This window comes from Sturnira hondurensis, unplaced genomic scaffold (assembly GCF_014824575.4).
Source record: "Sturnira hondurensis isolate 20B ecotype Veracruz unplaced genomic scaffold, ASM1482457v3 Scaffold0019006, whole genome shotgun sequence".
Taxonomy (NCBI): domain Eukaryota; kingdom Metazoa; phylum Chordata; class Mammalia; order Chiroptera; family Phyllostomidae; genus Sturnira; species Sturnira hondurensis.
In genome coordinates this window covers 3,339,002-3,362,892 of record NW_028091637.1, presented here as the reverse complement: position 1 = coordinate 3,362,892, position 23,891 = coordinate 3,339,002, and the positions used below count along the sequence as shown (strand labels likewise).

The following is a 23,891-nucleotide window of genomic DNA, read 5'->3' as shown; positions in this document are numbered from 1 at the left end:
GACAGATGGGCACTTCTGTCTGCTACTAGTCCTAATGAACTGCTACTAGTCCTAAAGTTGTGATGTGATTATGTCTGCCTAAGCTCCTTAAGGACAAGGACATACTCGGGCTAGGGAACATGATGAGACCTAACAGATATTAAGTACCTCCTTAAGCTAAATACTTAACATACATCACCTTAAAACAAGTTTTAAACTCTGAGCCTTTGGCGTTGGTTGAAAATCACCCTCAGCTCTGTCCGTGACCGTGGGTGAGATTCGGTGCCCAGAATCACCGGGGGCCTCAGCTCAACGCCCATTTGGTGTGGGAAGGCGGAACCTCGGCCCCGACATGTGTCGCTGAAAAAAAGAAAAAGAAAAAGAGAAAGAAAAGAAAAGAAGAAAAAAAGAAAAAAAACCCTCTGAGCCTGACTTTCTTCACTTATAAATCAGGACATTAATATAAAGGCCTGTAGAGGAAACAGTGGGGAAAATCCATGATACCAAGTGGAAACAAACACAAAGTATGGAATAGCATCAGTAGCATACTTTGTGTTTATTTAAAAAAATGAAGGTACAGAAGATGTGTGTATTTCTGTATTTATCACCACCTTTACTTTCCATACTGCCCTAGAGTAATTACTACTGATAATTATATGGTCACTGTACTGATAACCAAAGGGAAAAGAAGTTTATTCTTGTAATATCAATCAGAAAGATCATCCCACCAACTTAAGGAAGAACTATGACAATTTTGCACAGTAAACTCCTCTTTTTGAGCTGACACAGCACACCTGGTCCCTGCTCTTCGACTATTTATTCATCCTGATAAATCAATTTAAAAAGACATAACTAGACATTTTGATAAGAAAAAAAGGCTATTTATATTTCTCATCTCTAACAATTCCATCTTTGTATACTTCAGGACATAGTAAACACAGCTTAAACACTGGTGTTTCCCTTCCCATTATCCATTCTTGAACATGTCTAAGAAGCAATAAAAAAATCTAATGTTAAGATCATAACCCCTTTATTTAATCACTGCTTCCTGAGCACTGGGAACTACTTTCCCTCGTAGGTATTGGAAGTTCTTATTATTATGAAACGAGAATTTCCCAAAATAATAATAAACAGAGCAACAATTCTATCAGATAAGCTAGAGCCCAGGTTTTGTCTCAAACTCCAGGTGCCTGAGGACCACTCGGGAGCAGGGGAGCAGTCAGCATGACATAGTTAACGCAAATCCGCAAATCAGGCCCACTGCCTATTTGTGTTTGTGCTGCGAGCTCAGAATGGTGTGTTTCACAATTTTTAAACAAGCGAATATTTTGTGACACTATTATTCTATCAGTGTCTACGAATAAAGTTTTACTGGAACACTACTATGCTTCCTCATTTATGGCTATGACTGCTTTCCTACTGTGGGTAGAGTTGAATAATTGTAATAAAGACCACATGGCCTGCAGAACCTAAAATATTTACCACCTGGACACTTACTGAGTAAGTTTTCAACCCCTGCTCTAGAGGCTTTTGGAAAAAGACAGATACCTCTCCCCTCTGTACAGTAATGTAATGTCATTGATAGGACCTAGGGCTTTAAGTAAAAGGATGTATAATGAAACCAGCTTTACCACAGGCTAACTGATAAAAACAATAGCTAAGTTCCTACAGTATTTCATCAACATTATAATGAAAGAATATTGAACAAAAACATTATTCAAGAACCTGCTGCATATTAAAATATGGGGGATGAAAAGCTGGAGGAGAGGAATTCCTATTTTTTTAAATAACCACCCAAGTAATTCCGGCGTAGAAAATGTATTCAGAAAACACTGAGCCCTCTAAGGTGCTCAGGGAAGGGGAGTTGCCATGTGGAGGCTCCTGGCTTTACAGCAAGTACCACGGGAGCACCTAGAGGGCAGCGGCTCCCTCCTGGGCGCACAGCTCAGCGTGCACGCAACCCTGCCTCCCCTCCCCAAGCACACACAGCAAACACTGCCCGGGCTTTAGGCCTTTGGGTAAAAAATAAAAACTCCATTAAGCAGAACATTTTAATTTCCTGTATTAAATGAATTTCATTTTATCTTAAAAATTGTGTTTTTGAAGGTAGGCTTTAAAAAGCCCTTCCTTCTTTAAGTCCCTAGCTTATGGGTCACATTTTCTTTTTTATCTTTACAGTTTTACTTTTCACACATAGGCCAGCCTTTCATCCACCTAGATCTTTCCTCACATGTGATATTAGGTAGGAATCCAGTTTTATTTGCTTCCACTGATGAGTGGTGGTATTGCAGACAGAATGGATATACCCCATAGAATAATACGTAGCAGCTCAAAGCAATGAATTAGCAAAGGAAGAGAACTTAAAACCTTTGGCTTAGTAAAAGCAGAAAACAAACTAACATTTTTTATGTAAGTTAAAAATATAAGCACGCTAACTACATTGGCAAGAACACATACAAATAATATATGAAAACATTACATCCCCAACTACCCCCTCTAGCCCTACCACTGATTACTCTTACATACCCCGGTTTTGGCATGTAACAGACCTTCTTAAAAGGGGCTCTAAGCATGAAAGAATCGTGAACAGTGAAGAAATATAAAACGACATCCTGAGTGGTTACAACCAGAATGTGGAAAAAGATGGCATTATCTATTAACAGGTAAAAATGTGACAGTATTAAAGAGACAAAGGAACACAAGAAATATATTTGGGTAAAAGAGGTTTACATTTTAGACGTTTTGTTTTTAAGTTCCAATATTTGGTTGAAAACACTGATTTCAGCAGGCAGTCAAGGGCAGCGGCAGAGACTTGAGAGTCATCAGGACTGTCCAGTGTTCTAACTGCCACAGAACTTCTGAAGATGACTGAGGCATGGACGGTGCTGACGACAGGGATGCTCTGGGCAAAGTGGAGAGGTGCTGGTTTAGAACCCAATAAACCGTAGGAAGCAGAGGGGAAATGACTGTGGGAAGTGACAGGGGAGAGAGAAGGCAGTAAATTATTGCAGTTCTCATTTACTACAAGTTGACTGTGTGTGATAAAAACTAAGTATGTAATTTTGTGTTCCAACACCATATTGTACTCGAAGTACGCACCCAAGATTCAAGATAAATTCCTGCAAGCAAACAAAAATCTGGAAAATGATGATGTCATTACGTGAATGGTGCTCTGTGGAGCTGTGCAGTCCAGCAGCCCTGACCTGTTTTCATTGACAGCAAAATATTGTGCACAGTTTAGAATGTCAATCAAACACTTAACATCTATCATGTGCTAAATAATGTATTAGGAAATTCATTTCCTGTGGTTAACAAGTCTACATAACCTCATAATTATACAGAATAAGTCAAGATATTACAATGACCTAATAGCCTTTCCTGTCCCCTACCCCCCAAAACACCTAGTCTGGGGTAAGAGATGGCTTCCCAAAGAAAGGCAATTTTAACCTTAAATGAAAGAAGTTGTCCTCAAACTATGTTCTTTCAAGAAAAATAGCTTTATAACATATTATATATTACCATAACATACAAATATATAATACATAGTATATATACTGTGGAATCTTGTACTAGTAAATAGTATTATAAACAACAGTATTACATTTACATATATTTTCACCTATTTTTATATAAATTTAGTAGTACATGGTATACTTTACGGTAGCTGTACCATACCTATACTACTACAATTTTTCATTTAAATAACACAAGCCACTGCTCCCCTCAGAAGTCACAGGCACTAAGTAAGGAAAAATTGACCTTCCTATTCCAGATGGAATGTCTATTCCACATGGTGCTCTACAACGAAGAATCTTCATTTCCTCAAAAAATAGAAAATCTTATGACTTCAAGATCAAATTTTTAAAAACCTAAAAATACGTCTGTAACTTACGGTAAATGAGATTTAATGTCACAAAAACTAAGTTTTGACACAGAAGTATATATGAGACTCATTTATTTCAAGCTCGGAATTCAGTTTATGTAATGAAAGGAGACCTAAAACATCTTTTGCCCATCTCACTTGGAATGAGACAGTTTAGTGATATTTAAAGTAGATACTAAAGTGAAGAGGTTTACTCAAACCTTCCCCCCAAAAACAAAAAAGAAAACCCACCCCCAAACCAAAAAATCCTCAAGGGGCCATAAAATAGTTTAAATCAACCCTGTTTCCTTACCCTGTTTCCTTATCCTAACACAAAGCTCATTAAATCTGAGATTAACCACCTACCATACTCAAACTAGAAGTTCTCCTGTACTTACTTTTATCTATTTACAATAAATGTCTTAAGGTAAATGACTTTCTGACCCAGTGTAACAATCACTAGAATAACCAAAACCCGGGCATGTAAAGTCTTTAAAATGAGACTGTACTCTCTGCCCTCACCACCCACCCAGAGTGCCATCATCCTCTCCTACCGGAGCTCCAAACCACAACCACCCAAACACACTCCCACAAAACAGCAAGATCTAGGACAATGATATAAAACTGGGACTCTCGCTGCGTGGGGCTCTTTCCCTCACCAACCACAGGATTCCAACTCGTGTCGGAGGCACAGTACAGTGCTGTGCTCAAAGGCGGCACTCATGTGGTTTCTCTGGTTAATGGTGATGACAAACCTGCCCCCCGTCCCCCCCAGCACTGAATGGCACTGGTTTAGAAAAGGCAACTTTTAAAAATGAAAAAAAGTATGAGATGAATATATGGCATTTACATTTTTCTCCCTGCTAGACTCAAAATATTTCATCTGCAAATCCAACAGAAATTTGTGAAAAGTAGGAATATATAACCTGCAACAAGGTAGTCATTTAAATCTTACTACAGCCAATCTTACTACTACACATATAATATATTCTTCTGATCTGGCTTGACCTGTGATCATATTAGAATTACTATGTATTTGGGGGTAGAGAGAGTGAAGCAGGTCAAGGGGCTCAATGATATGCTTATGATGGAGACTGGACTTTTCGTGGAAAGCATGATGTTGTACGTAAGTACATACGGATGTCAATTTATAATATTGCATGCTTGGAACTTACATAGTGTTATAAACCAATGCTACTGCAATAAAAATACACTTAAAAAGAAATTAATATGTATACACTCAAAGTATACCTATTCCAAAATCAACAAAGGGGTTAAAAATACAAAATCTAGAACAACTATACTTTCTAATGGCAAAGTGCAGATGATATGGCTCAAAAACAGTACTAGTCTCCAAATGTCAAGACAAATTTTAAATAAAATCCCTTACTCATAGCAGATAAAACATGAAAAACTAGAAATCTAAATGAACTAAATTTGTCCCCACCTCATTATGGCAAAATCAGTATCTTTATATCTTTTCAATTTTTTTCCCAAATAGTTCAAACACAGTTCTAAAAGTAAATATCGTTATAAATGTATAAAAGCTGGAGGAACATAAAAGTATTGCTTTATAATGGCTAATCTTTATTTTTTAAAAAATGTCAGGGGCCTTTTAAGTCACTTCAGCTTCTGGCCAAGATAGAAAAACAGGGACCAAATTTACCCTACCACCTTAAACAACTAAAAAACCCCTGTAATACATGAAACAACAGTTTCTAAACACTGGGCATCAGGCAGCTAAGGGAAGTGATTCTTGAGAGCGATCCAGGCAGACAGAGAGACACAAGGGAGAGAGAGAAAAGAAAAAACAAACAAAAAAACACAGGAAGACCTACAGCTGCCCCTGTGGCACTGGGAGAGAGAGAATCCAGGTGGCCCGAGTTCACAAGAACAGAAAGAGCGAGCTCTGCAACCACAGGAGCCCAAAGATCCGTGGGGTCCCCCTCACGGAGCTGGCTGAGGAGTGCACAGCTGAGCAGTGCGCGTGCGTGAGAGGATGCAACACTATGAAATGTCAGGGAGAGAACACCCAGAAGGAACAGAGGGAACAATACCCCAGGGCTACCAGCGTCAAACATGGTTTGTGTTCCCACTAGTTAAGAGAAGAAAAATCTTTTAACTCCCAGGACAATGTATAAAATACTCAAAATAGTATTGTCTCAACAGAGGGGGAAAATTAGCCTTAGTAACTCTTCTGATTACTCTGAACAGAGTGTAAAAACCAAGTCCCGAAAGGTTAAGACTATTTCCAAGTAACCTTCACTGCATCTCAACTTAACTGCAAATCCAAGAGTACTTAAGAATATAAAAATATATCCAGCACACAAACAGCAGAATCCACAATGCCTGGTATTCATTTAAAAATTACCAGATATGGAAAAAAGTCTGAAAATGTGAGGAGAAAAGTTCGCTTAACAGAAACAGATCCAGGTGTGACAGAGATAATAAAAATAATTAAACAACTATTCTGCAAGTTCAAAATGAGAGACAAATGCCTGAGGATGTCAGAGTGATGGGAATTACAAAAAGAGCCAAAATCAAACTTCTAAATATTAAAAAATACATGAGGTAAAAAAAAAACCAGGATGAAATCAACAGCATATTAGATGTTGCAAAGATGAATAAACTTGGAAACGAAGCAGTAGAAATTATTCAATGTTGGGAACTGCTCTGCCTGGTGTCAGGAATTGTAATTAACCCCCATGGCTAAGGATGATGAGCAACCTCCAAAATGGGAGCCGGGAGCCACAAGGGGACAGATAAAGCTTGTCTCTGGTAGCAAACGCTGCCTCTACTTACTCCCCTACCCCCAAAGCACAGTTGGATAGTCAGAGACAGGTAAGACCCCTCAGAGGTGGGGCAACCTAAGCCAGACACGATCACTTGGGAGGCCATCATGGAAGGACTCAGGGGGCTACAACAAAGAGGAAGTGATGGACTGGCTATTCTGACATAGCCCAGTCCCCACGTCCTCTTGGGAGAAGTGCTTCCTGGCTCTAATACACTTAAGCCTAAAAACCTATGCTGGGGGAGACAGTGCAGCCCCTTGCCAGCTAGAGCAGGATCTGGGGTGATCTGGCGTAAAAAAAATTCCCAAGGATCTGGGGTGATCTGGCATAAAAAAAAATTCCCAACAATCCTGTGAAGCTTGTTTTGGTAAGAATGCTTTTTAGCAAACGCATTTCTAAAGCCTGAGCAGAAAATGAGTTTGTTTTCCAAAGTCTTGTAGCCCTTTAGCTAACAGACTCAGAAGAAGCCCCTAATAGTTCTCTGTGTCCTATCTGCTATTTACTGCCTGACAATGATTAATAAGTTAATCATTACCTGAATTCTTGTGCAAAAAACCCAGTAAAAGCCTGTCTAGCCAAGGGTCGGCACACTCTCCCCTCTAGAGGGTGGCCAGGCCGCTCTGAGGTGCTCCCTCCTTGAGGGAGTGAGTAGTCAGTGTTCCCTCCCTTTTCCTCCCCAGGACTCAGTAGTCAGTATGAATTTGTCTTGATTTTCCATCCATAACACCACGGCACTGCAGGCCAGTGCACGCGTCAATTCAAAATGAAACAGACAAAACCCCCTAAAACTCTGAACAAAGAATCAGTTAATTGTGGAACAACTTCAAACAGCCTGATATGCAAAGGGGGAAGAAGTAGAAAATATATTTGAAAAAAGGCTAGTAGCCAAAAAATTTTCTAAATCTGATGAAAACTAAACTTATCAATCTAAGAAACTTAATCCCTAAGCACAAGAAACACGAGAAAGCCACACCAAGGCAGATCATAATCAAACTGTGAGACATTAATAATAAAAATTAAATTTTAAAAGGCAGTCTCTCAGGTGGAAGGAAATGATTGATAACAAGTACATCGGAACGACACAAAAGAATAAAAATACCAAAATGGTAATAAATTTGAGGACAATATAAGTTTATTTCTTAAATCTCTTTAAAAGACATTAAGTGTTTAAAGCCAGAACACTGGGAGGATTCTGACATGCACGAATAAAATTTACGGTTAACGGCAGCATATCTGGTGCAGGAGGGAATGCTGAAGGATCCCGTACCATAAGGAAGGGGTATGGTATCACCTGAAGGCAGACTCTGGCATGCTAAAGATGTGTTTCGTAAACTCTAAACTAGCAACCACTAAAAACAAAGTTATAGCTAGTAATCCAACAAAGCATGCATGATCATTAAAAACAAAAAAACAAAACCTCAGCCCAAAAGAAATCATGAAAAAAGGAGACAGGGAACAAATCTCACAAATAGTGAGATTTAAACCTAGTTGCATCAATAATCAAATTAAATGTAAATGATCCAAACATTCCAATTTAAAGGCAAAGATCATCAGACTGGAAAAGAAGCAACTCTCAGATATATGATCCTTAAAAGAAATCCATAGTAAATACAGGCATACATTTTATAGAGCTTTTCTACATATTGTACTTCACGGATGGTGCATTTTTTACAAATTGAAGGCAATATTCCCATCACTAAGATGATTACTTCTAGTGTCTGGAAGGGAACCTGCAATATCTGAGGTATGCCTGTACTTAACAAAAGCCACATGGCCAGCTATAACTTTAAATTAGACATTTACTAATCGATATTAAAAGCTTCTTCTGCAGGGACTTAAAATGTATCAACTTGAAGTATAAAGCAACACACATTAATGGACAGGTGGAAAAGGAAATTTTCAAAAGAATGGTAAGATGGTAAGAGTTATATTTCTCAATTCTCCATATTAATTACTAGAGTCTATCTTCTACTGAAGCTAAATACCATATATTACTTAATTCTCTGTGTGTCAAAAGTTTCTAAAAAAAACTAAGGTTGGTAAAAATGCTGCTCTTCACACAAGCCATTCTCACTCAAATCGGATGTAGGCTACTTCCTTAATTGAAGAAGCAAAACAAAGGCCAAAATCAAAACCAACCAAACACTATGTCCAATCCTTTATAAAATACAAGACATGTGATTTTTTAACATACCACAAACCCTTTGAATTTGAAGATGGGATCAGTTCCACGGGTAAAAATAAAAAATACATGGCAAGTTGGACTTGGATAAAGAAGGCAATATTCCCAAAATTTAGTCCTTCCTCTCTTTCAGAAGCAGGAAACGTATCACTAAACATGTAACAGTTAATGCATTACTAACATGCTGAGATGCTTAGAATTTTGAGGGATTTTTTCAGTACTGGTGACAGGCACCAGATCTCTGGCTAAGCCCCTCCGTCTAAACAGAATGCTCGGTTAGACACCCTGTTTAAGTCCTGGCTCCCAAACTCTCAGCTGTGTGAGCACCAGCAAGTTACTTAACTTCTTTCTGCTTCAACATCCTCATCTGCAAAATGGAGGGGGGAAAAATATAGCGTGACTTTTTAAAAAAGATTTTATTTACTTATCTTTAGAGGGGAAAGGAAGGAGAGAGGGAGAGAAACATCAATCAATATATGGTTGCTTCTTGTGCATCCCCCGCTGGGAACTGGCCTGCAACCCACGCATGTGCCCTGGCTAGGAATTGAACTGTGATCCTTTGGTTCGCAGGCCAGTGCTCAATCCACCGAGCTACACCAGCCAGGGCAGCATGACTTTTTTTAAAGAATGCTTTAATAATAGTTAATATGTATGGAGTGCTTATTAGGAGCTGGGCATTGTTCTGAGTGCTTTACACCCAATACATCTCTAAACCCTAAAAGCCTAAACCCTCTTATCAACATTTTACATATAAGGAAACTAAGGTACAGACATTTGTTTCTCCCAACTTTACATATCTATTAAGTAGGGAGCTAGGATTTTAACTCAACTGCTTTCAGAACCTGTCATCTTAATATATATGCTAAACAAGTAACTCCTTTATAATTTTTTTCCAAAACTGCCCATCTCGCTCTAGACGGTGAACCACTTAACTGAAAGAGCTTTATCTTCTTCATGTTGAGTAACCCCAGCATCTCGCACTAAGACAACATAAAGCAGATCAATGAAAATCTGCAGAGCAAATAGATCCTGGACAGGATCCTGTTAGTCATGCGTTACTCACTTGTATAGGAGTAGGAATCAGAAGACCAGTGTTGCATCCCTGACCACATCAGTCCTCAGCTGTGCCATTTCAGGAAAAGTCGTATCACCTCGCTCCATCTGAGCGCTTTCACTTGTAAAGTGAGGAACAGGAATTGAACTAGATTGAAGCTCCCTTTCAGCTCTAACATTTCCAAGAAAAGCCAGTATCATTCTTTTGGGGAAAGAACAAAAAGGGTTGTGCCTGACCAGCAGAAGTGAAGGGCCTTGCAGTTTTTGGAGTAACATTTAGAGCCCTTTTGTTTTTTGCTTAAAATCCCTTGCTCCCCCAAACTCAGAGGTCTGACAGGGACTGGCCCTAGATTTCTTGTTTACATGCATACCCCCAACACAGTACCCAATACATGGGAGATAGCTAATGTTCAACCAGAGAATGTGCCCTGACTGGTGTGGCTCAATGGATTGAGCGCTGACCTACAAACTGAGAGGGTCGCTGGTTCAATTCCCAGTCAGAGCATGTGCATATTATGGGGGGCAGGGCACGGGGGGGGACAACTGAGTTTCTCCTCTCCCTCTTTCTCCCTTCCTTCCCCTTGCTCTAAAAATAAGTAAATCTTTTTTAAAAAGTGCATGCATAATAGATAAAAACATGCAACCAAAAGTGAAATCAGCCCTGGCTGGCATAGCTCAGTGGATTGAGCACAGGCCTGCGAACCAGAGGATCGCAGTTCAATTCCCAGTCAGGGCACATGCCTGGGTTGCAGGCCAGTTCCCTGCAGGCCAAATCCCAGCAGGGGACACGCAAAAGGCAACCATACATGGAGGTCTCTCTCCCTCTCTCCTTCCCCTCTGAAGATAAATAAATAAATAAATAAAATTTTTTTAAAAAAGCTGACTTGACTTTTTAAAAAAATTTTTTTAAAAAAGTGAAATCAGAAAGTACTTTTTCATGTGGCACCCTAAATCAGTTGTTTCCTACATCGCATGAATGGATGGCTACTTTTCTAGGGGGATTACAGATGCTCCCATTAACTTTAATTACGAAAACTGTGCTTTAAAGACATTCACAAAACTCCGAAATGCTTAGTTCTTGCTGTTTCAATGCGTTTCACCTATATCCTACACAGCCTTTTTTTCCACAGGCCCATGTAAGATAAAATCTTTTTTTTTTAAGATTTTACTTATTTTTCTTTAGAGGGGAAGGGAAGGAGAGGAGAGAAATATCAATGTATGGTTGCCTCTCGTGAGTCCCCTGCTGGGAACTGGCCTGCAACCCAGGCATGTGCTCTGACTGGGAATCGAACCGCGATCGTGTGGTTCGCAGGCCCGTGCTCAATCCACTGAGCTACATCAGCCAGGGCCGATAAAAAGTAATCTTAACATCAGTAGTAAAAGCTCAAAATTTGTTTCTGAAATATGTATCTTGTCTGTGCTACAAACTAAATTATAAAAGCAGCAGCTGAAAAGGTTACTGGAAATAGCTTGAAACTTAAAGGAAACGGGTGAACTTCCCCCCCCCCCTTTTCCTAATGCCTTTAGGTATAAAGCTACTGCATGCTGAAATTAACCTTTTATTTTGACACAGAACAACACACTGAAATTGAATTCAGTCTCAATTTACCAGGGCTCTTCAAACAATAATTTATGAATTGATAAAGCTATAGTCACTGTAATCTTTACCCTAAGATTTTCCATCTCTAAGTCTAAAATATGAAAACATGTCTAAAGTTGAATGGCTTTTTATTTTGCTTTATGAATTTATGATAGTCATAAAAACATAAATCAAGACCAGGTGTACAATATGCTACAAGCGAAATACGCATGACTTCCTTGGTTCTTACCCCTGGCCTCTGTGTTTTGTTTTAATGCCTGAGCCTCCCCCTGGAGATAATGATTTCAAGTAAGTGATTAACTCAATATGCAAAACCTAAAAATGTTAAAACATTATTAGTCTAGTATCCTCATCTAGTTTCTTTTGTTTTTTTTACTAAATTTTAAATATCAATTGAAGCAGTAATTGCTTATATTGATTTGCAAGAATTATAGGGAATACCATCAGTCTTAAAACAAAATTCAACATAATTCCACTTTAATTTTAAGATGAAATTCCGTACCTTAAGAAAAGGGAAAGTCGACTGTGTACCTCCTTTAAAGCTTCTAAGACATTGGGCCCAGGTCAGAGGCCTTGGGAACTCCAGAGCCAGCTCTAAGTGCACCTGTCTGCAGTCACCCCCAAAACTGAGTTTCGGGTACACATTTTCCTCATACATTACTACGAAGTTAGAAAAGAGCCAGGCAGAGCAGAGTCCCTGGTCTGCTCTTCTGATTACATGTTAAGTAAAGACATACTGATCCACAACTAAAAAGCTATGGGCATTATTATATTTAATGAATTGTCCAAATATTGCATTTAAATAAATTTCTCCTGAAATTAATTCTCCCACTATAGCTGCAGAGGTTCCTGAAGTGGACAGGAAAAATATTAAGAAAGTAAAACAACTTGACATGTTTTAGAAAAATCACCCTAAATGGTGACAAAATATTTGTCCCCTGAAGGAGAATTTGATAGGGGTTAAAGTTGCCAAAGGTTAAGTGATCTGCACAAGGTCACAACACCTATAATAAGCAGAGTTAAGACCTGAATTTACATCTGTGAGACTCAAATCCAAACTTTTATTGGACCAAAGATTACCACAGGACTATAGAATAATGAAGCTGTGAGGGGCTCATACATGGGCATGAGTTGCCCAAAGACATTTCAAGAACTGTCTGCATTCTGGTGGCTGGTGGCTCACTGGGTAGAGCGCTGGTCTGCAAACCAAAAGATCACGGGTCGATTCCCAGTCAGGGCACATACCTGGGTTGAAGGCCAGGTCCCTGATTGGGAGTGTATTGCACACTGATGTTTCTCTTTCTCTCCCTCCCTCCCTTCCCCTTTCTCTAAAAAGTAAAATCTTTTTTTTTAAGTTTTAAAAAATGTCTGCACATGAACTAAGAATTAACCTACTTAAGTCACCTATCAAAAGTTTTTATGCCCTGGCTGGTGTAGCTCAGTGGATTGAGTATGGGGTGAGAACCAAAGAGTCGCCAGTTCAATTCCCAATCAAGGCACACGCCTGGGTTGCGGGTCAGGGCCCCAGTGGGGGCCATGTGAGAGGCAACTACACAATGATGTTTCTCTCCCTCTCTCCCTCCAGTCCCCTCTCTGTAAAAGTAAACAAATAAAACCTTAAAAAAAATACACACACATTTTTTTAAAAAAGGTTTTTTTATACAGCCCTGGCTGGTGTGGCTCGGTGGATTGAGTGCCAGCCTGCAAACCAAAGGGTCACCAAATCGAACCAAAGGGTTCGATTGCCAGTCAGGGCACATGCCTTGGGCGCACGAGAGGCAAACACACATTGTCGTTTCACTCCCTCTCTACCCCTCCCTGTAAAAATAAATAAAAAGCTTTTTTAAAGTTTTTTTCCTATAAAACTTTGGCATCTTGAATCAGCCTCTCAGTCGTGCCTACTTTATTTACCGCCCCCCCAGCCCAGCGACTGCAGGCACTGCTCCCCACTCTGTAAAGAGGGGGAGCAGGGCACTAGGGTTAATATTTGTTCAACTCCTGCCTCAGGATGGCTTCTGGACCTCATGTGGCTTTCTGAATCACCATTTATTTGTATCTTCCTACCTAACTCTGCAGTGACATTCTAAAAACGAGGGAAAACCATTTATCTAAAATAATAAACCAAATTAAATTCATTAATGAAGGTGCTCCAAAGATGTCTAGGAAATAAGCTTCCCCAATGGAAGTCTATTAAATTCTTAGTTTTTAATATATGACTATTAAACAGCTCACTTTCAAGGGAGGCACATAACACATTACACAATACTCATTTTTTAGGTTAAAACAAGCAGCACGAAAATTATATTTAAAACACACAACATAAAAAATACGTTTCAGGCCCCAGCAGATGTGACTCAGTGGACCGAGTACCAAACTGGGAATCAAAGGGTCGCAGGTTCAATTCCCCGTCATTCAACATGCCTGGGTTGTGGGCCAGGTCCTCAGAAGGGGCACGTGGAAGGCAACCACATACACTGATGTTTCTCTCGCTCTCAATCTCCCTCCCTTCCCCTCTCTAAAAAATAAATAATAGGTGTCTCCACTTTATACTCTGCTGACAGAGAGGAGTTACAGAGAGTAAAAGGAAGTGCTGTGAGATAGAGACTTGGAGGAAAAGGGGGAGGAAGAGAGACAGTGAGAAAAGAGACCAAAGGAGATGTGGTGCAACAGTCAAAGCCAATGTCAGTACTTAATTTTTTCCCTCACAGTCGTCCACACCCCAGGAAAAATACGGCCCCGTGAATTCTGTTTTGTAAGTGTTCCTTATTCAGGCAAATCATTCATTACTCCTTCATTCATCCAGTAAACATCGGAGCAGTCCCCGTGTTGCAGGCACTGTGCTGGGTGGCTACACGGTCCCTATTCTACCAGAGCTTAAAGGACTGAAGAAACTCCAACAGCCAGTTCCTTAGAAACTATCATTGTAAGGTTTCTTCCTTTAAAAACCAGTTTCCGTTTTCTTAAATTAGTCAACGTTACTGTCACTTGGACCTGTTCTCTTTACCAAATCAGCTGATTCAGAGGTCAGTCAAGCTGCACTAACCGGCCCCTTACCCTGAAGTTTGGTCAAAAGAAAAAAAAAGGTCAGTTTCTTTGGGTATCTGTGGTCATGTTCCTCCAAGCAAGTTGTTGGGAGCCAGCAAGTCTGCAACGTGAGAAAAAATACAGCACACGTGCAGAGGAGCAGAGATGAAAGATGGAAAGAATCCCTGGCTTCTGCTGTTTCTGGCACCCAGGACATTTCAGTTCTTGAGTTATCAGTCACACACTTGCATAAAACTTATCATCTCACCTTTCTACTTCAATGAGTTAGAATGTCATTACTTGCAACATAAAGACTCTTAACTAATAACAAAAGCAGTATCAGACTGAACTCCCTACCTCTCCCTACAGTGAGTGGAGTGGAGAGAACACAGGCCCTGGAGCCAGACTGCCTGGGCTCCTCTCCTGACTTCTCCACCTACTAACTCTGTGTAACTTAGGCCCTGATTCCACCACCTGTAAAAACAAGGATAACAGGACCCCCCATAGGATGGTTTAAATTTTAAATCAGTTGCTACATTTAAAGCCTAGGATGGTTTAAATTTTACATCAGTTGCTACATTTAAAGCCTTTAGAACAAAACTCAACCCACAGTAACTGCCTAACATGAGTTAGCTATTACTGCTTTCATTGTTCCATTACCAACCCCTCTGTGGGGGATCTTAAGGCTTCACTTTGCTGATGCTCTACCTGTGACCAGTCACCTGGAGTCACACGTTCCCTTCTGAGTGACACAGACAGAGAGAGCGACCAGCAAGGGCATGCTAAGGCAGGGATCAAGGTGCCTGGAGAAGGGTAGTGGAGTAGGGCAAAGAGAAAAAGCTGTTGCCAAAAACAACAACAAAAAAGAAGAAAAAGCAGTGACTGTTCTCCCATGAGGCACTTCCATACAAGCCACTATTTAGTTACACTGTTCTTCCTTCTGGTCTGCTGGTTTTCTAAACCTAAAGATTTTTACATGCTTGTAGATTCAACAGATGATTGCAGCTTGTCAAAAAAAATTACTCTGGCACAAACCTCACAATCTTCATTATTTGTGATTTTTGTGTGCAATGGGGATGCAACAAGGAGGATCCTGACACCTGTGAACCCTGAATCCATTTATAATATGCAGTGATTGGTCCTCTCTATGCCCACTGGTGGTCCTGTCCCGGGGACATTAGAAAAGGTCATGTGAAGGTCTAAGACAAGTTTGAGCACCATCCTGAAAGGCTCACTGAACTAGGACTAAGCATGACCCGGAGATCAAGCACCTGCATTTAAAGAGTCATGTGCAGCTTCACCACAGGGACCAGTTCTGGGAAATGCACTGCCAGGTGACTCTGTCATTGTGTGAACACCGTAGAGCACATCGAAGCAAACCTGGACAGCTACCTGCCCAGGCTACACACCGTGGCCATTGCTTCCAAGCTACAAGGCCTGCATAGCATGAAACATGATAAACGCAGTATATTCTTTTATAGCAAACTTTTTATGAGTAAAAAAAGTACATTCTAAAATAATAAAAAGTATAGTAAATACATAAACCAGTAGTATAGTCATTTATCATCCAGTATTATATACTATATATGATTTTATGTGCTATACTTTAATACGACTGGCAGTGTAATAGGTTTGTTTACACCAGCCTCACCACAAAAATGTAATTTACCACACTGTGACATCATGACGGCCACACTGTCACTAGGCAGTAGGAGTTCCTCAGCTCCATTCTGATCTTACAGGCCCAGCATTATGAATGAGGCCCACTGCTGACGAGAGTGGCATTCCACAGTGCATGGCTGTAGGGGTTTCAAAGGGCCAGGAAGGAGTTTTGAAAGGTGGTTTTTCCCAATATATTTCCTTGGCAAAGTACCTTTTAAATTATTCTAGAGCCAAAATTCCAGTGTCGCTCGCTGGAGAGGAGGCAGAAGAGAAACGTGCACGTAGCTCGTCCATATTTACAAAGCCAGGGCTGCTCTACAGCAATCTGGAACAGCAGCAAGCTCTGGGGGCTCCCCTGCCCAGGAATCCGTTCCCAGCAGGTGGATCAGGCCATGCCAGTGGTCTCAAACTGTCCGCAGGACAGATTTCTCCTTTTTTTTCTGATTCTCTCCCAAACGTTTCTTATTTGTATTAAGTAGCAAATGAGGCCGGTGGGGAAAAACAAGATCTTACTTCTAACCTCAAGAAAAAGTAATCTCTTCTAGTCCCTTCCCCTTCTCAGTTCTTTTTTCTTTACCTTCTCTCATTAGCTCAGTTCATATCTGTCAAAGGCTTCTGCCTCTACTCCCTAAATCTGTAAACACTCTGGTCTGAGCACTTTTCTTCCCTTTTTTAACCTCGACAAGAGAGGGAGAAACTATCCCTCAGGTCACTTCTATTGTGCTGGGACAGGGTTAAAAATCACTGCTCTCCATGACATAAGGTTTAGATGAAAGGGAGTTATGATTAAAATGATAAACAAATTCATCTTAGATCACAGTGAATCCTGTACACGGTGTCTGGTTCACTAGCTGCTTGGTGTTCTTGGAGGCCGAGAGCATCTACTACACTTTCGCACCTCCGCACGATCTAGTCAGCGCTGTGCTCACAGACACATAAATGTTTAGTCAAATACAATTGTAAGCCCGTTTTTCCTGATGGTAGCTATTACTCTAATATTTTATTGCAAAGGTAACTTACATCTGTCCATCACGCAGCAACTCCAATGCCTTTATCAGCAAACACTTGAACCAGCATTGGAAATATCCAAATACTCATCCCACGATGACCCCGGTTTGTGTTGCAGAAATCATCTACATTTCTAGGCTTGGTATACTGTACATTTTCTTAAGATTAAACCTATACTGAAAACCTTGAAGATGAATTTATATAAAATAACAAATTGCTTTGTTTTTACACCAATGAAAGATTAAAACACCCTTTATTTGTGGTTTAATCACTTCAAACTGACAGTAACTCTCAGTGACTTATATTAGAATCTAATGAAATGCAAAGTAACACTTACACAGCTACTTCTAGTCAAATGCTCTCATTTGTTTCAATAATATTTCAGTTTTTAGGTATCTCCTGCTGTTTGGCACAAGAACAAAAATAAAACAATCAGAATTTAAAGGACGTAGTCTGTTGGAGAGACTAAGAGTCTGTGGGAGTGACTAAGTCCTCCAACACTCGTAACTGAGTGTGATAAATGTTGTAAAGAGATACGTACAAAGTGTCACGCGGCAGCTCCACCATTTAAGAGCCAGGTCTTGCCCTGGCCGGTGTAGCTCAGTGGATTGAGCGCAGGGCTGTGAACCAAAGGGTCGCTCGTTCGATTCCCAGTCAGGGCCCATGCCTGGGTTGCAGGCCAGGTCCCCAGTGGGGGCCACATGAGAGGCAACCACACTTTGATGTTTCTCTAACTCTCTCCCTCCCTTCCCCTGTCTAAAAATAAATACAATCTTAAAAAAAAAAAGAGCTAGGTCTTAGGCAACCAACTTAAGCTAAACTAAACAGTAGTCCAGAATATCCTAAGTCATTGCTTTCTACTGCTGCTTCATTATTTTGGATAAAGTAAATACACAGACTATTGGACACACATCATTTTAGCATATAATTACCAAAATTCATTCCAAAGCCAAATATAAATTACCTTGAGGTTTTGTATGTGGATTGTTCTGCATTGCTGGTGGTGTTTCCCTTGGAGCAAATCACCAGTTATGTCTGCACTGAAATTCTGTCCCCTGAAGAAGTCTGAGTAACACATGTAATTATTTTCTATAATGAGTAACAGCCCCTTTCTGAACTGTTATTGACAGCTCAGAGGGGAAAAAACTTCCTTCAGCAAGAAAAATTTCCCCTCTCTAAGAAATGGAACCCCCAAACCTGTTGTACTGGGTTAAGATACAGCAAAATTATATCTCATTTTATGTCATTTTTATAGTATAAGAAACAAAAGAATTTTAGTAACTGGAATTTCAAATACACACCGAAGAATAATTATATCACTACTCCAATGTGCTGTTTGGCTTACGTGTCCCCTTCAGTCCAAATATTTCGGCTATCAGAATTAAAAATCATGACACAATTACTACTCCACCAAAGAAAATGGATTAGTACTACTCCACAACTAAGAAATCAGATTTGCTGTCTTTGAATGTTCCAGAGACGTTACAAAGCATTCCTACTTCCACCCACAAACTTCCCTTCACAGGAAATTTGGGTGGCATGTCTGTAATTTTGGGTAGCATGTCTAATATTTCAAAAATTCGACATATAGTAGACATAGGTATCTAGATATAATAGGTACAATGATATATTATAGATTATGTCGAGATATATAACAGAAATGTTATATACAGAAATGTCAGTGACTCTGTAAAGCAAAAATTAAAAAAGCTGAAAGACTGTTTCTGTAATCTCTATTCTTATGAATCAGCAACTACGGAGATGCTCTTCTGTACAGGCCAACTGTGGCGGTGCACCCCTCTTCCGCTGAAAACTCTCCAACTGCTTTCTGCTGAAACCAACAATCTGTGGCTCCTGCCCACCTCATCTCCGACCACTCTGGTGACAGTGTCCAGTCACCTGAAACGTCCTGCTCATAGCAGGGTCCTTGTCACCACCCGTGACCATCTCCAGGATTGGCACCTACCAGTGGCCAAACCTGCCCCGTCACCTTCTCACTAGGCCACTTCCCTTTTTTACTTTTTTAATTTCTTTGTACTGTTATCTGAAATACTTTCATACTTTTTAAAACTGCCCCTCCCTGCATATGAACATTAGCTCTGTGAGCACAGGGACATCACTATCGTTTTCACTATCTCCAGTACCTGGCACAACAGGAAATGCCCAGTAAATGTTAGAATGAGCAACTGAATATAGTGAGAAGCAGCTGGTTACAGCTACAGCCTAAGTCAAAGGGCCACAGGACGGAAGAAAGCAGGCAGGCACAGGCCAAAGTACTGGCAGTGCTGTCAGTGATTTGGGTCGCTCGGCCTGGCTCCCCGGGGAAACAGGCAGAGCGCACAGGTGGACAGGCAGGACACTGCCCCGCCCACCCCAGCTGAGTCACCGATAACCCTGCCGGGCCTCCAGGCACTTGCAAAGCCAGTAGCAGACAGTCCTCCTGATGCAAACAGTGTGTGTTCAGTATGTGACATAATTTAAAACTCATTCACGGAACATAATTACTAAGCTACTGGGCTTGGTAAACCTTCACAGGTTAGGCCCATACTCATACACAGAGTCTGGGTACACCTAAGCAGTATTCTTCTAGAAATGTCCAGTGTCACAAACTGTTTTCTGGCTCTGGTGAGCATGTCCAGAAGAAATTTCTGAGAAAACTTCACCCAACTGGCTAACCCTTCCCCCCACCCCCCAAGACACAGGAAGGGGAGGGAGCATCCCAGGGTAGGAGCAAGCCAGAAATGAGATTTGACTTATGAGTCCATTCAACAACTGGAGGGCATTTCTTTTTAGGCACTTCCAGGTCAAACGACAGTCAGAAAATGCCGCTCCCTCAAACCCCGCACTACATGAGGGGCTTGTTGGGTGGCAGAGAAGCTCCGGCACCGAGACGACTGCTCTGGAGGGGCTACGAGGTGGGGAAGTTCAGGTCTAGATGGGAGTTGGCCCAAGTGCAGAAGGGTTCCCAGAGGGGCTCTGGGAAAAGGAACAAAGCACCAGTCACCTGGCAACAGAAAGGAGGCAACCGGTAAAAGTTAATTTATCAATATACACCTGAAAATGAATAGGACACAAAGACAAGGAAGGGAGCATCAGCCCTTCCTAGCTGCAAATTTCCCTCATAAAAATTAACTTGGGTGCTGAGATTTTAATAGCTTTTCACCTTTTTTTTCACTATCATGTGTTTCAACTTACAGGTACTAAACTACAGAACTTCCTCCCCATATACGGGATCCAGGAAAAGTAAAACCCCCTTTTTATTACAAAATCTTTCATTACAAAATCATACGCATATACTTCTGTAACGTAACGATATCACATTCAAGCACACCACATCACATTTTAGGCAAAAGGCTCAAATTAAAACTATAAACTGATACACCCTTATTATTACACTACCAACCACACTCAAGCAGGTGTTACTTCTGCTGGGCCCTGTATATAAACATACAACGTTACAGTAAAATGTGGTAGAAATCTCTGTATCTACACAGAATCCAGTAGTGTGGCCAGATAGAATGGAAACCAACTTCAAATCTCAGTTGTAACAAGAACTGTGTCCTTAACATACCGATTTACTTCAGGACCAGTCCCTGTCACCAGACATTTCCTACACAGTAAACACACTGCAGACGAGAAAACATCTCTGGACACTTAGCTCCGAAGCAGAAACCCTCCTGGGAGGCTGCCGGTCCAGCAGAGGAGGAAGCCGTGCACTCTGCGGACTCCCACCGAGAGTGACTCAGAACAAGGGCCCAGAGCGAAGCAGTGTCGTGTCCCACTAACTAGCATGCAATTGTTGCCGCCTTTACTGCCGGTCTCTGCTCACACATCACTATAATCACCTAACATACATTTGTTTTGAAATATTTACTTAGGTTAGAGGAAAGTTATCCATCAAGTTTATAAAAAAAAAAAACCCTCCCGGGTACATATTACAAAACAAATGTTTTCTTTTAGAATCTTTGATGTACACCAGTTCAATGATTTCCTTGTCTTTCCAGGATAAATGTGTTCCAGCAAAGTCTGCTAAGAAATAAAATTTTATAACGCCAATTCCAATAAAATGCTTTTAGAAGCTGAGATGTACGCCCACAGAGGTGGCGTCATGAGTGGCGGCAGGGGAAATTTTAACTTATTTGGGAAGAAAGTTCCTATGCAGCCAAACACTCGTGCTTCCACATGCCATCGTTTGGTTCCCTCTGGCAGTGCCTGGCTTTTCTGCGGTGCCAACGAATACTCTCTGAACTGGAACGTCTCCCCGGCCCCCAAAACGTCTTTATTCTCCCCTCAATCCTTGCAGAACTCTGCCGTCCCTTTCCCAGTCTGAGTCAATCACCTTGCCTCTACCTCACTCAGTGGCCTCCATCCAGCACGAGGATTCAAGCCTGAAACTTCACATCATAAAAAAAAATGGCTTATCTATGTCACCAATTTTAACTTAGAAATCTGACAAAGTTACTTGAATAAGAGATACCATGAATAATTTCTCCTCCAAATACCTGTTTACTGTAAGCACATATGGAAAGATAACTTGTAGTTGTTTGAAAATGTCAAAAATATCAATCATAACCCAAAGAACCCAATTTTAAAGAAAGTTAATGTCAGTATACCATGTTTTTGAGACTGAAAACATAGTGCCTGAACTGGTAACTCCTGTGATGTGAATAAAAAGACACCAGCTAGACCACTGGCACCCAAAGCCCCTACATCCCGAACGTGAACAGGAACCGGGCACCCGAATTTTCAGACACAAGCTGCTGTGTGCGCTCGGTGCTCCAATGGGAGGCACCAAGGCAAACATCTGTACAGCAGGACGTTCTCTTATACGAAACTGTTCAACACATTCAGCAACAATTCTAAGTATCTCACTGCCCCCAACTCACTGTAACTTACAAGCCTGTGTCTTAACAAGATCAATCTCAGAAAAGGGGACAACTTGAACTGTGAAATAAGCAGAACCAAGAGTACCTGGGATAATCTGAAACAAATTAGTGAACATGACCGTTGGGTTGGAAAGACGATACTTGTTTCACATTTTAGGAGTTCCAGATACATCCGACGTGAGGCATTAATTAACACCACTGCCGATCTTGAAAGGATGAAAACATCGAGTTTGATAAATAAAACTTAAGCTGTGTTCAAAGTAAACACACACACCCACTCATACTAGTGCCTTCACAAGTGTGAACAAAGTACAAAAGGTCAATGCAAATCAAAGCACGGAAAAGGATTCTGCCCTGGCTGGTGGGGCTCAGTGAGCTGGGCGTCGTTCTGCAAACCAAAAGGGTGCCAAGGTTCAGCTTCTAGTATGGGCATGTGCCTGGGTTGCGGGCCAGGTCCCCGGTTTGGGACGTCAAGAGGCAACCCATCCATGTCTCTCTTTCTCTCTCCCTTCTCTCTCTCTAAAATAAACAAATAAAAATCTCTTTTTAAAAAAGAATTTTAAGGATGGCAGCAGCAATTTACTGATTGTCCAATTTACCCACACCCTAGTATTTTTAAACTAATACCTGCAAAAGGGATCCATCAAGATGTAATATACAAGCCCTGGCTGGTGTGGCTCAGTGGACTGAGAGCCGGCCAGCAAAACAAAGCGTGGTCAGCCTGATTCCCAGTCAGGGCACATGCCTGGGTTGCAGGCCAGGTCCCCAGTAGGGGGCACACGAGAGGCAATCATACATTGATGTTCCTCTCTCTCCCTTTCTCCCTCTCTAAAACTAAATAAATAAAATCTTAAATAAAAAAAAGATGTAATAGATGGATCTGGCACTATTATTTACCTAGGGTGCCCACACTACAATGTTAGCCATAAGATCACCAAGGGCTTATATCTAGTAAAGCAGAAGTTAACATTTTCTGGAGCAGGGACAAGAGAGGAAATCATTAAAAAAACAAAACCATTCAGAGTCTAATAAAAAATGATAAACCCTGTCCCAAGGTAAATTATACACACAGGATTATATATAAAAAATATATACACAAGAAATTCCGCTCTATAAAAATTAAATAATATTAACCCCCTACTTCGGACAAACACAATGGCATCTTCCAGTAGAGAAGGGTAACACAAACACCTCTGCTTTTGTGATAACCATTCCCTCCTGTGTATCACCTCTACACTGGTCAACAAATCAGAAGTTATGAAATGCAATGGGTACTTACTGGTCTTTACCTTTCTACCGACACATCTTTCAGAACATGTCAGATGTCTCAGGCAGGTGCCCGCATCTCTGACATAACCTCACAGCATTATTTCAGATCTGATGATCACTGAACTCCACACACTCTGCACCCACTGCCTTCTGACACCTACTCTCCCGATTTTCCTTCCCTCAGTCTCCCTTGCCGGTGTCTCCCTCAGCCTACATAACCTCTAAATCTAGGTGTCCAAATCTCCATCCTGGGCCCCCTCCTCACCACACCTCTGCTCTCCAGATGAGCTAGCGGCATTCCCAAATATTCAAAAGTCTCTATAAACTGATGTCTCCCAAAGGTATATATATCTCAAGCTTGTATTTATCCTGAGGTCAAAATAGTCCTCTGAGCTCCAACCACCTATATCTGACTTCTGTATGACGCCTTCATCTGGATGCCTTATTAGCATCTGTCTCAAACCTAATGTATCAAAAAAGGAGCACTCTGTTGTTGTTGTCTGAGAGAGAGGGCTTGGCATGAGCACAGAGAAAATTTCCATGTGAGAGAGGAGCATCAATCAGTTGCCTCCTG

At 40.9% G+C, this 23,891-nt stretch overlaps 1 protein-coding gene and 1 non-coding gene across 2 annotated transcripts in view; one reads left to right on the top strand and one right to left on the bottom strand.

Moving 5' to 3' along the window:
• Positions 1–23,891, bottom strand: part of UBE2E1 (ubiquitin conjugating enzyme E2 E1) — a 71,444-nt gene that overhangs the window by 31,699 nt on the left and 15,854 nt on the right. The gene's annotated exons all lie outside the window — the stretch shown is intronic.
• On the top strand, positions 212–335 carry LOC119004138 (small nucleolar RNA ACA64). The gene has a single exon (XR_005070131.1). It is a non-coding gene; the product is annotated as a small nucleolar RNA ACA64 (small nucleolar RNA).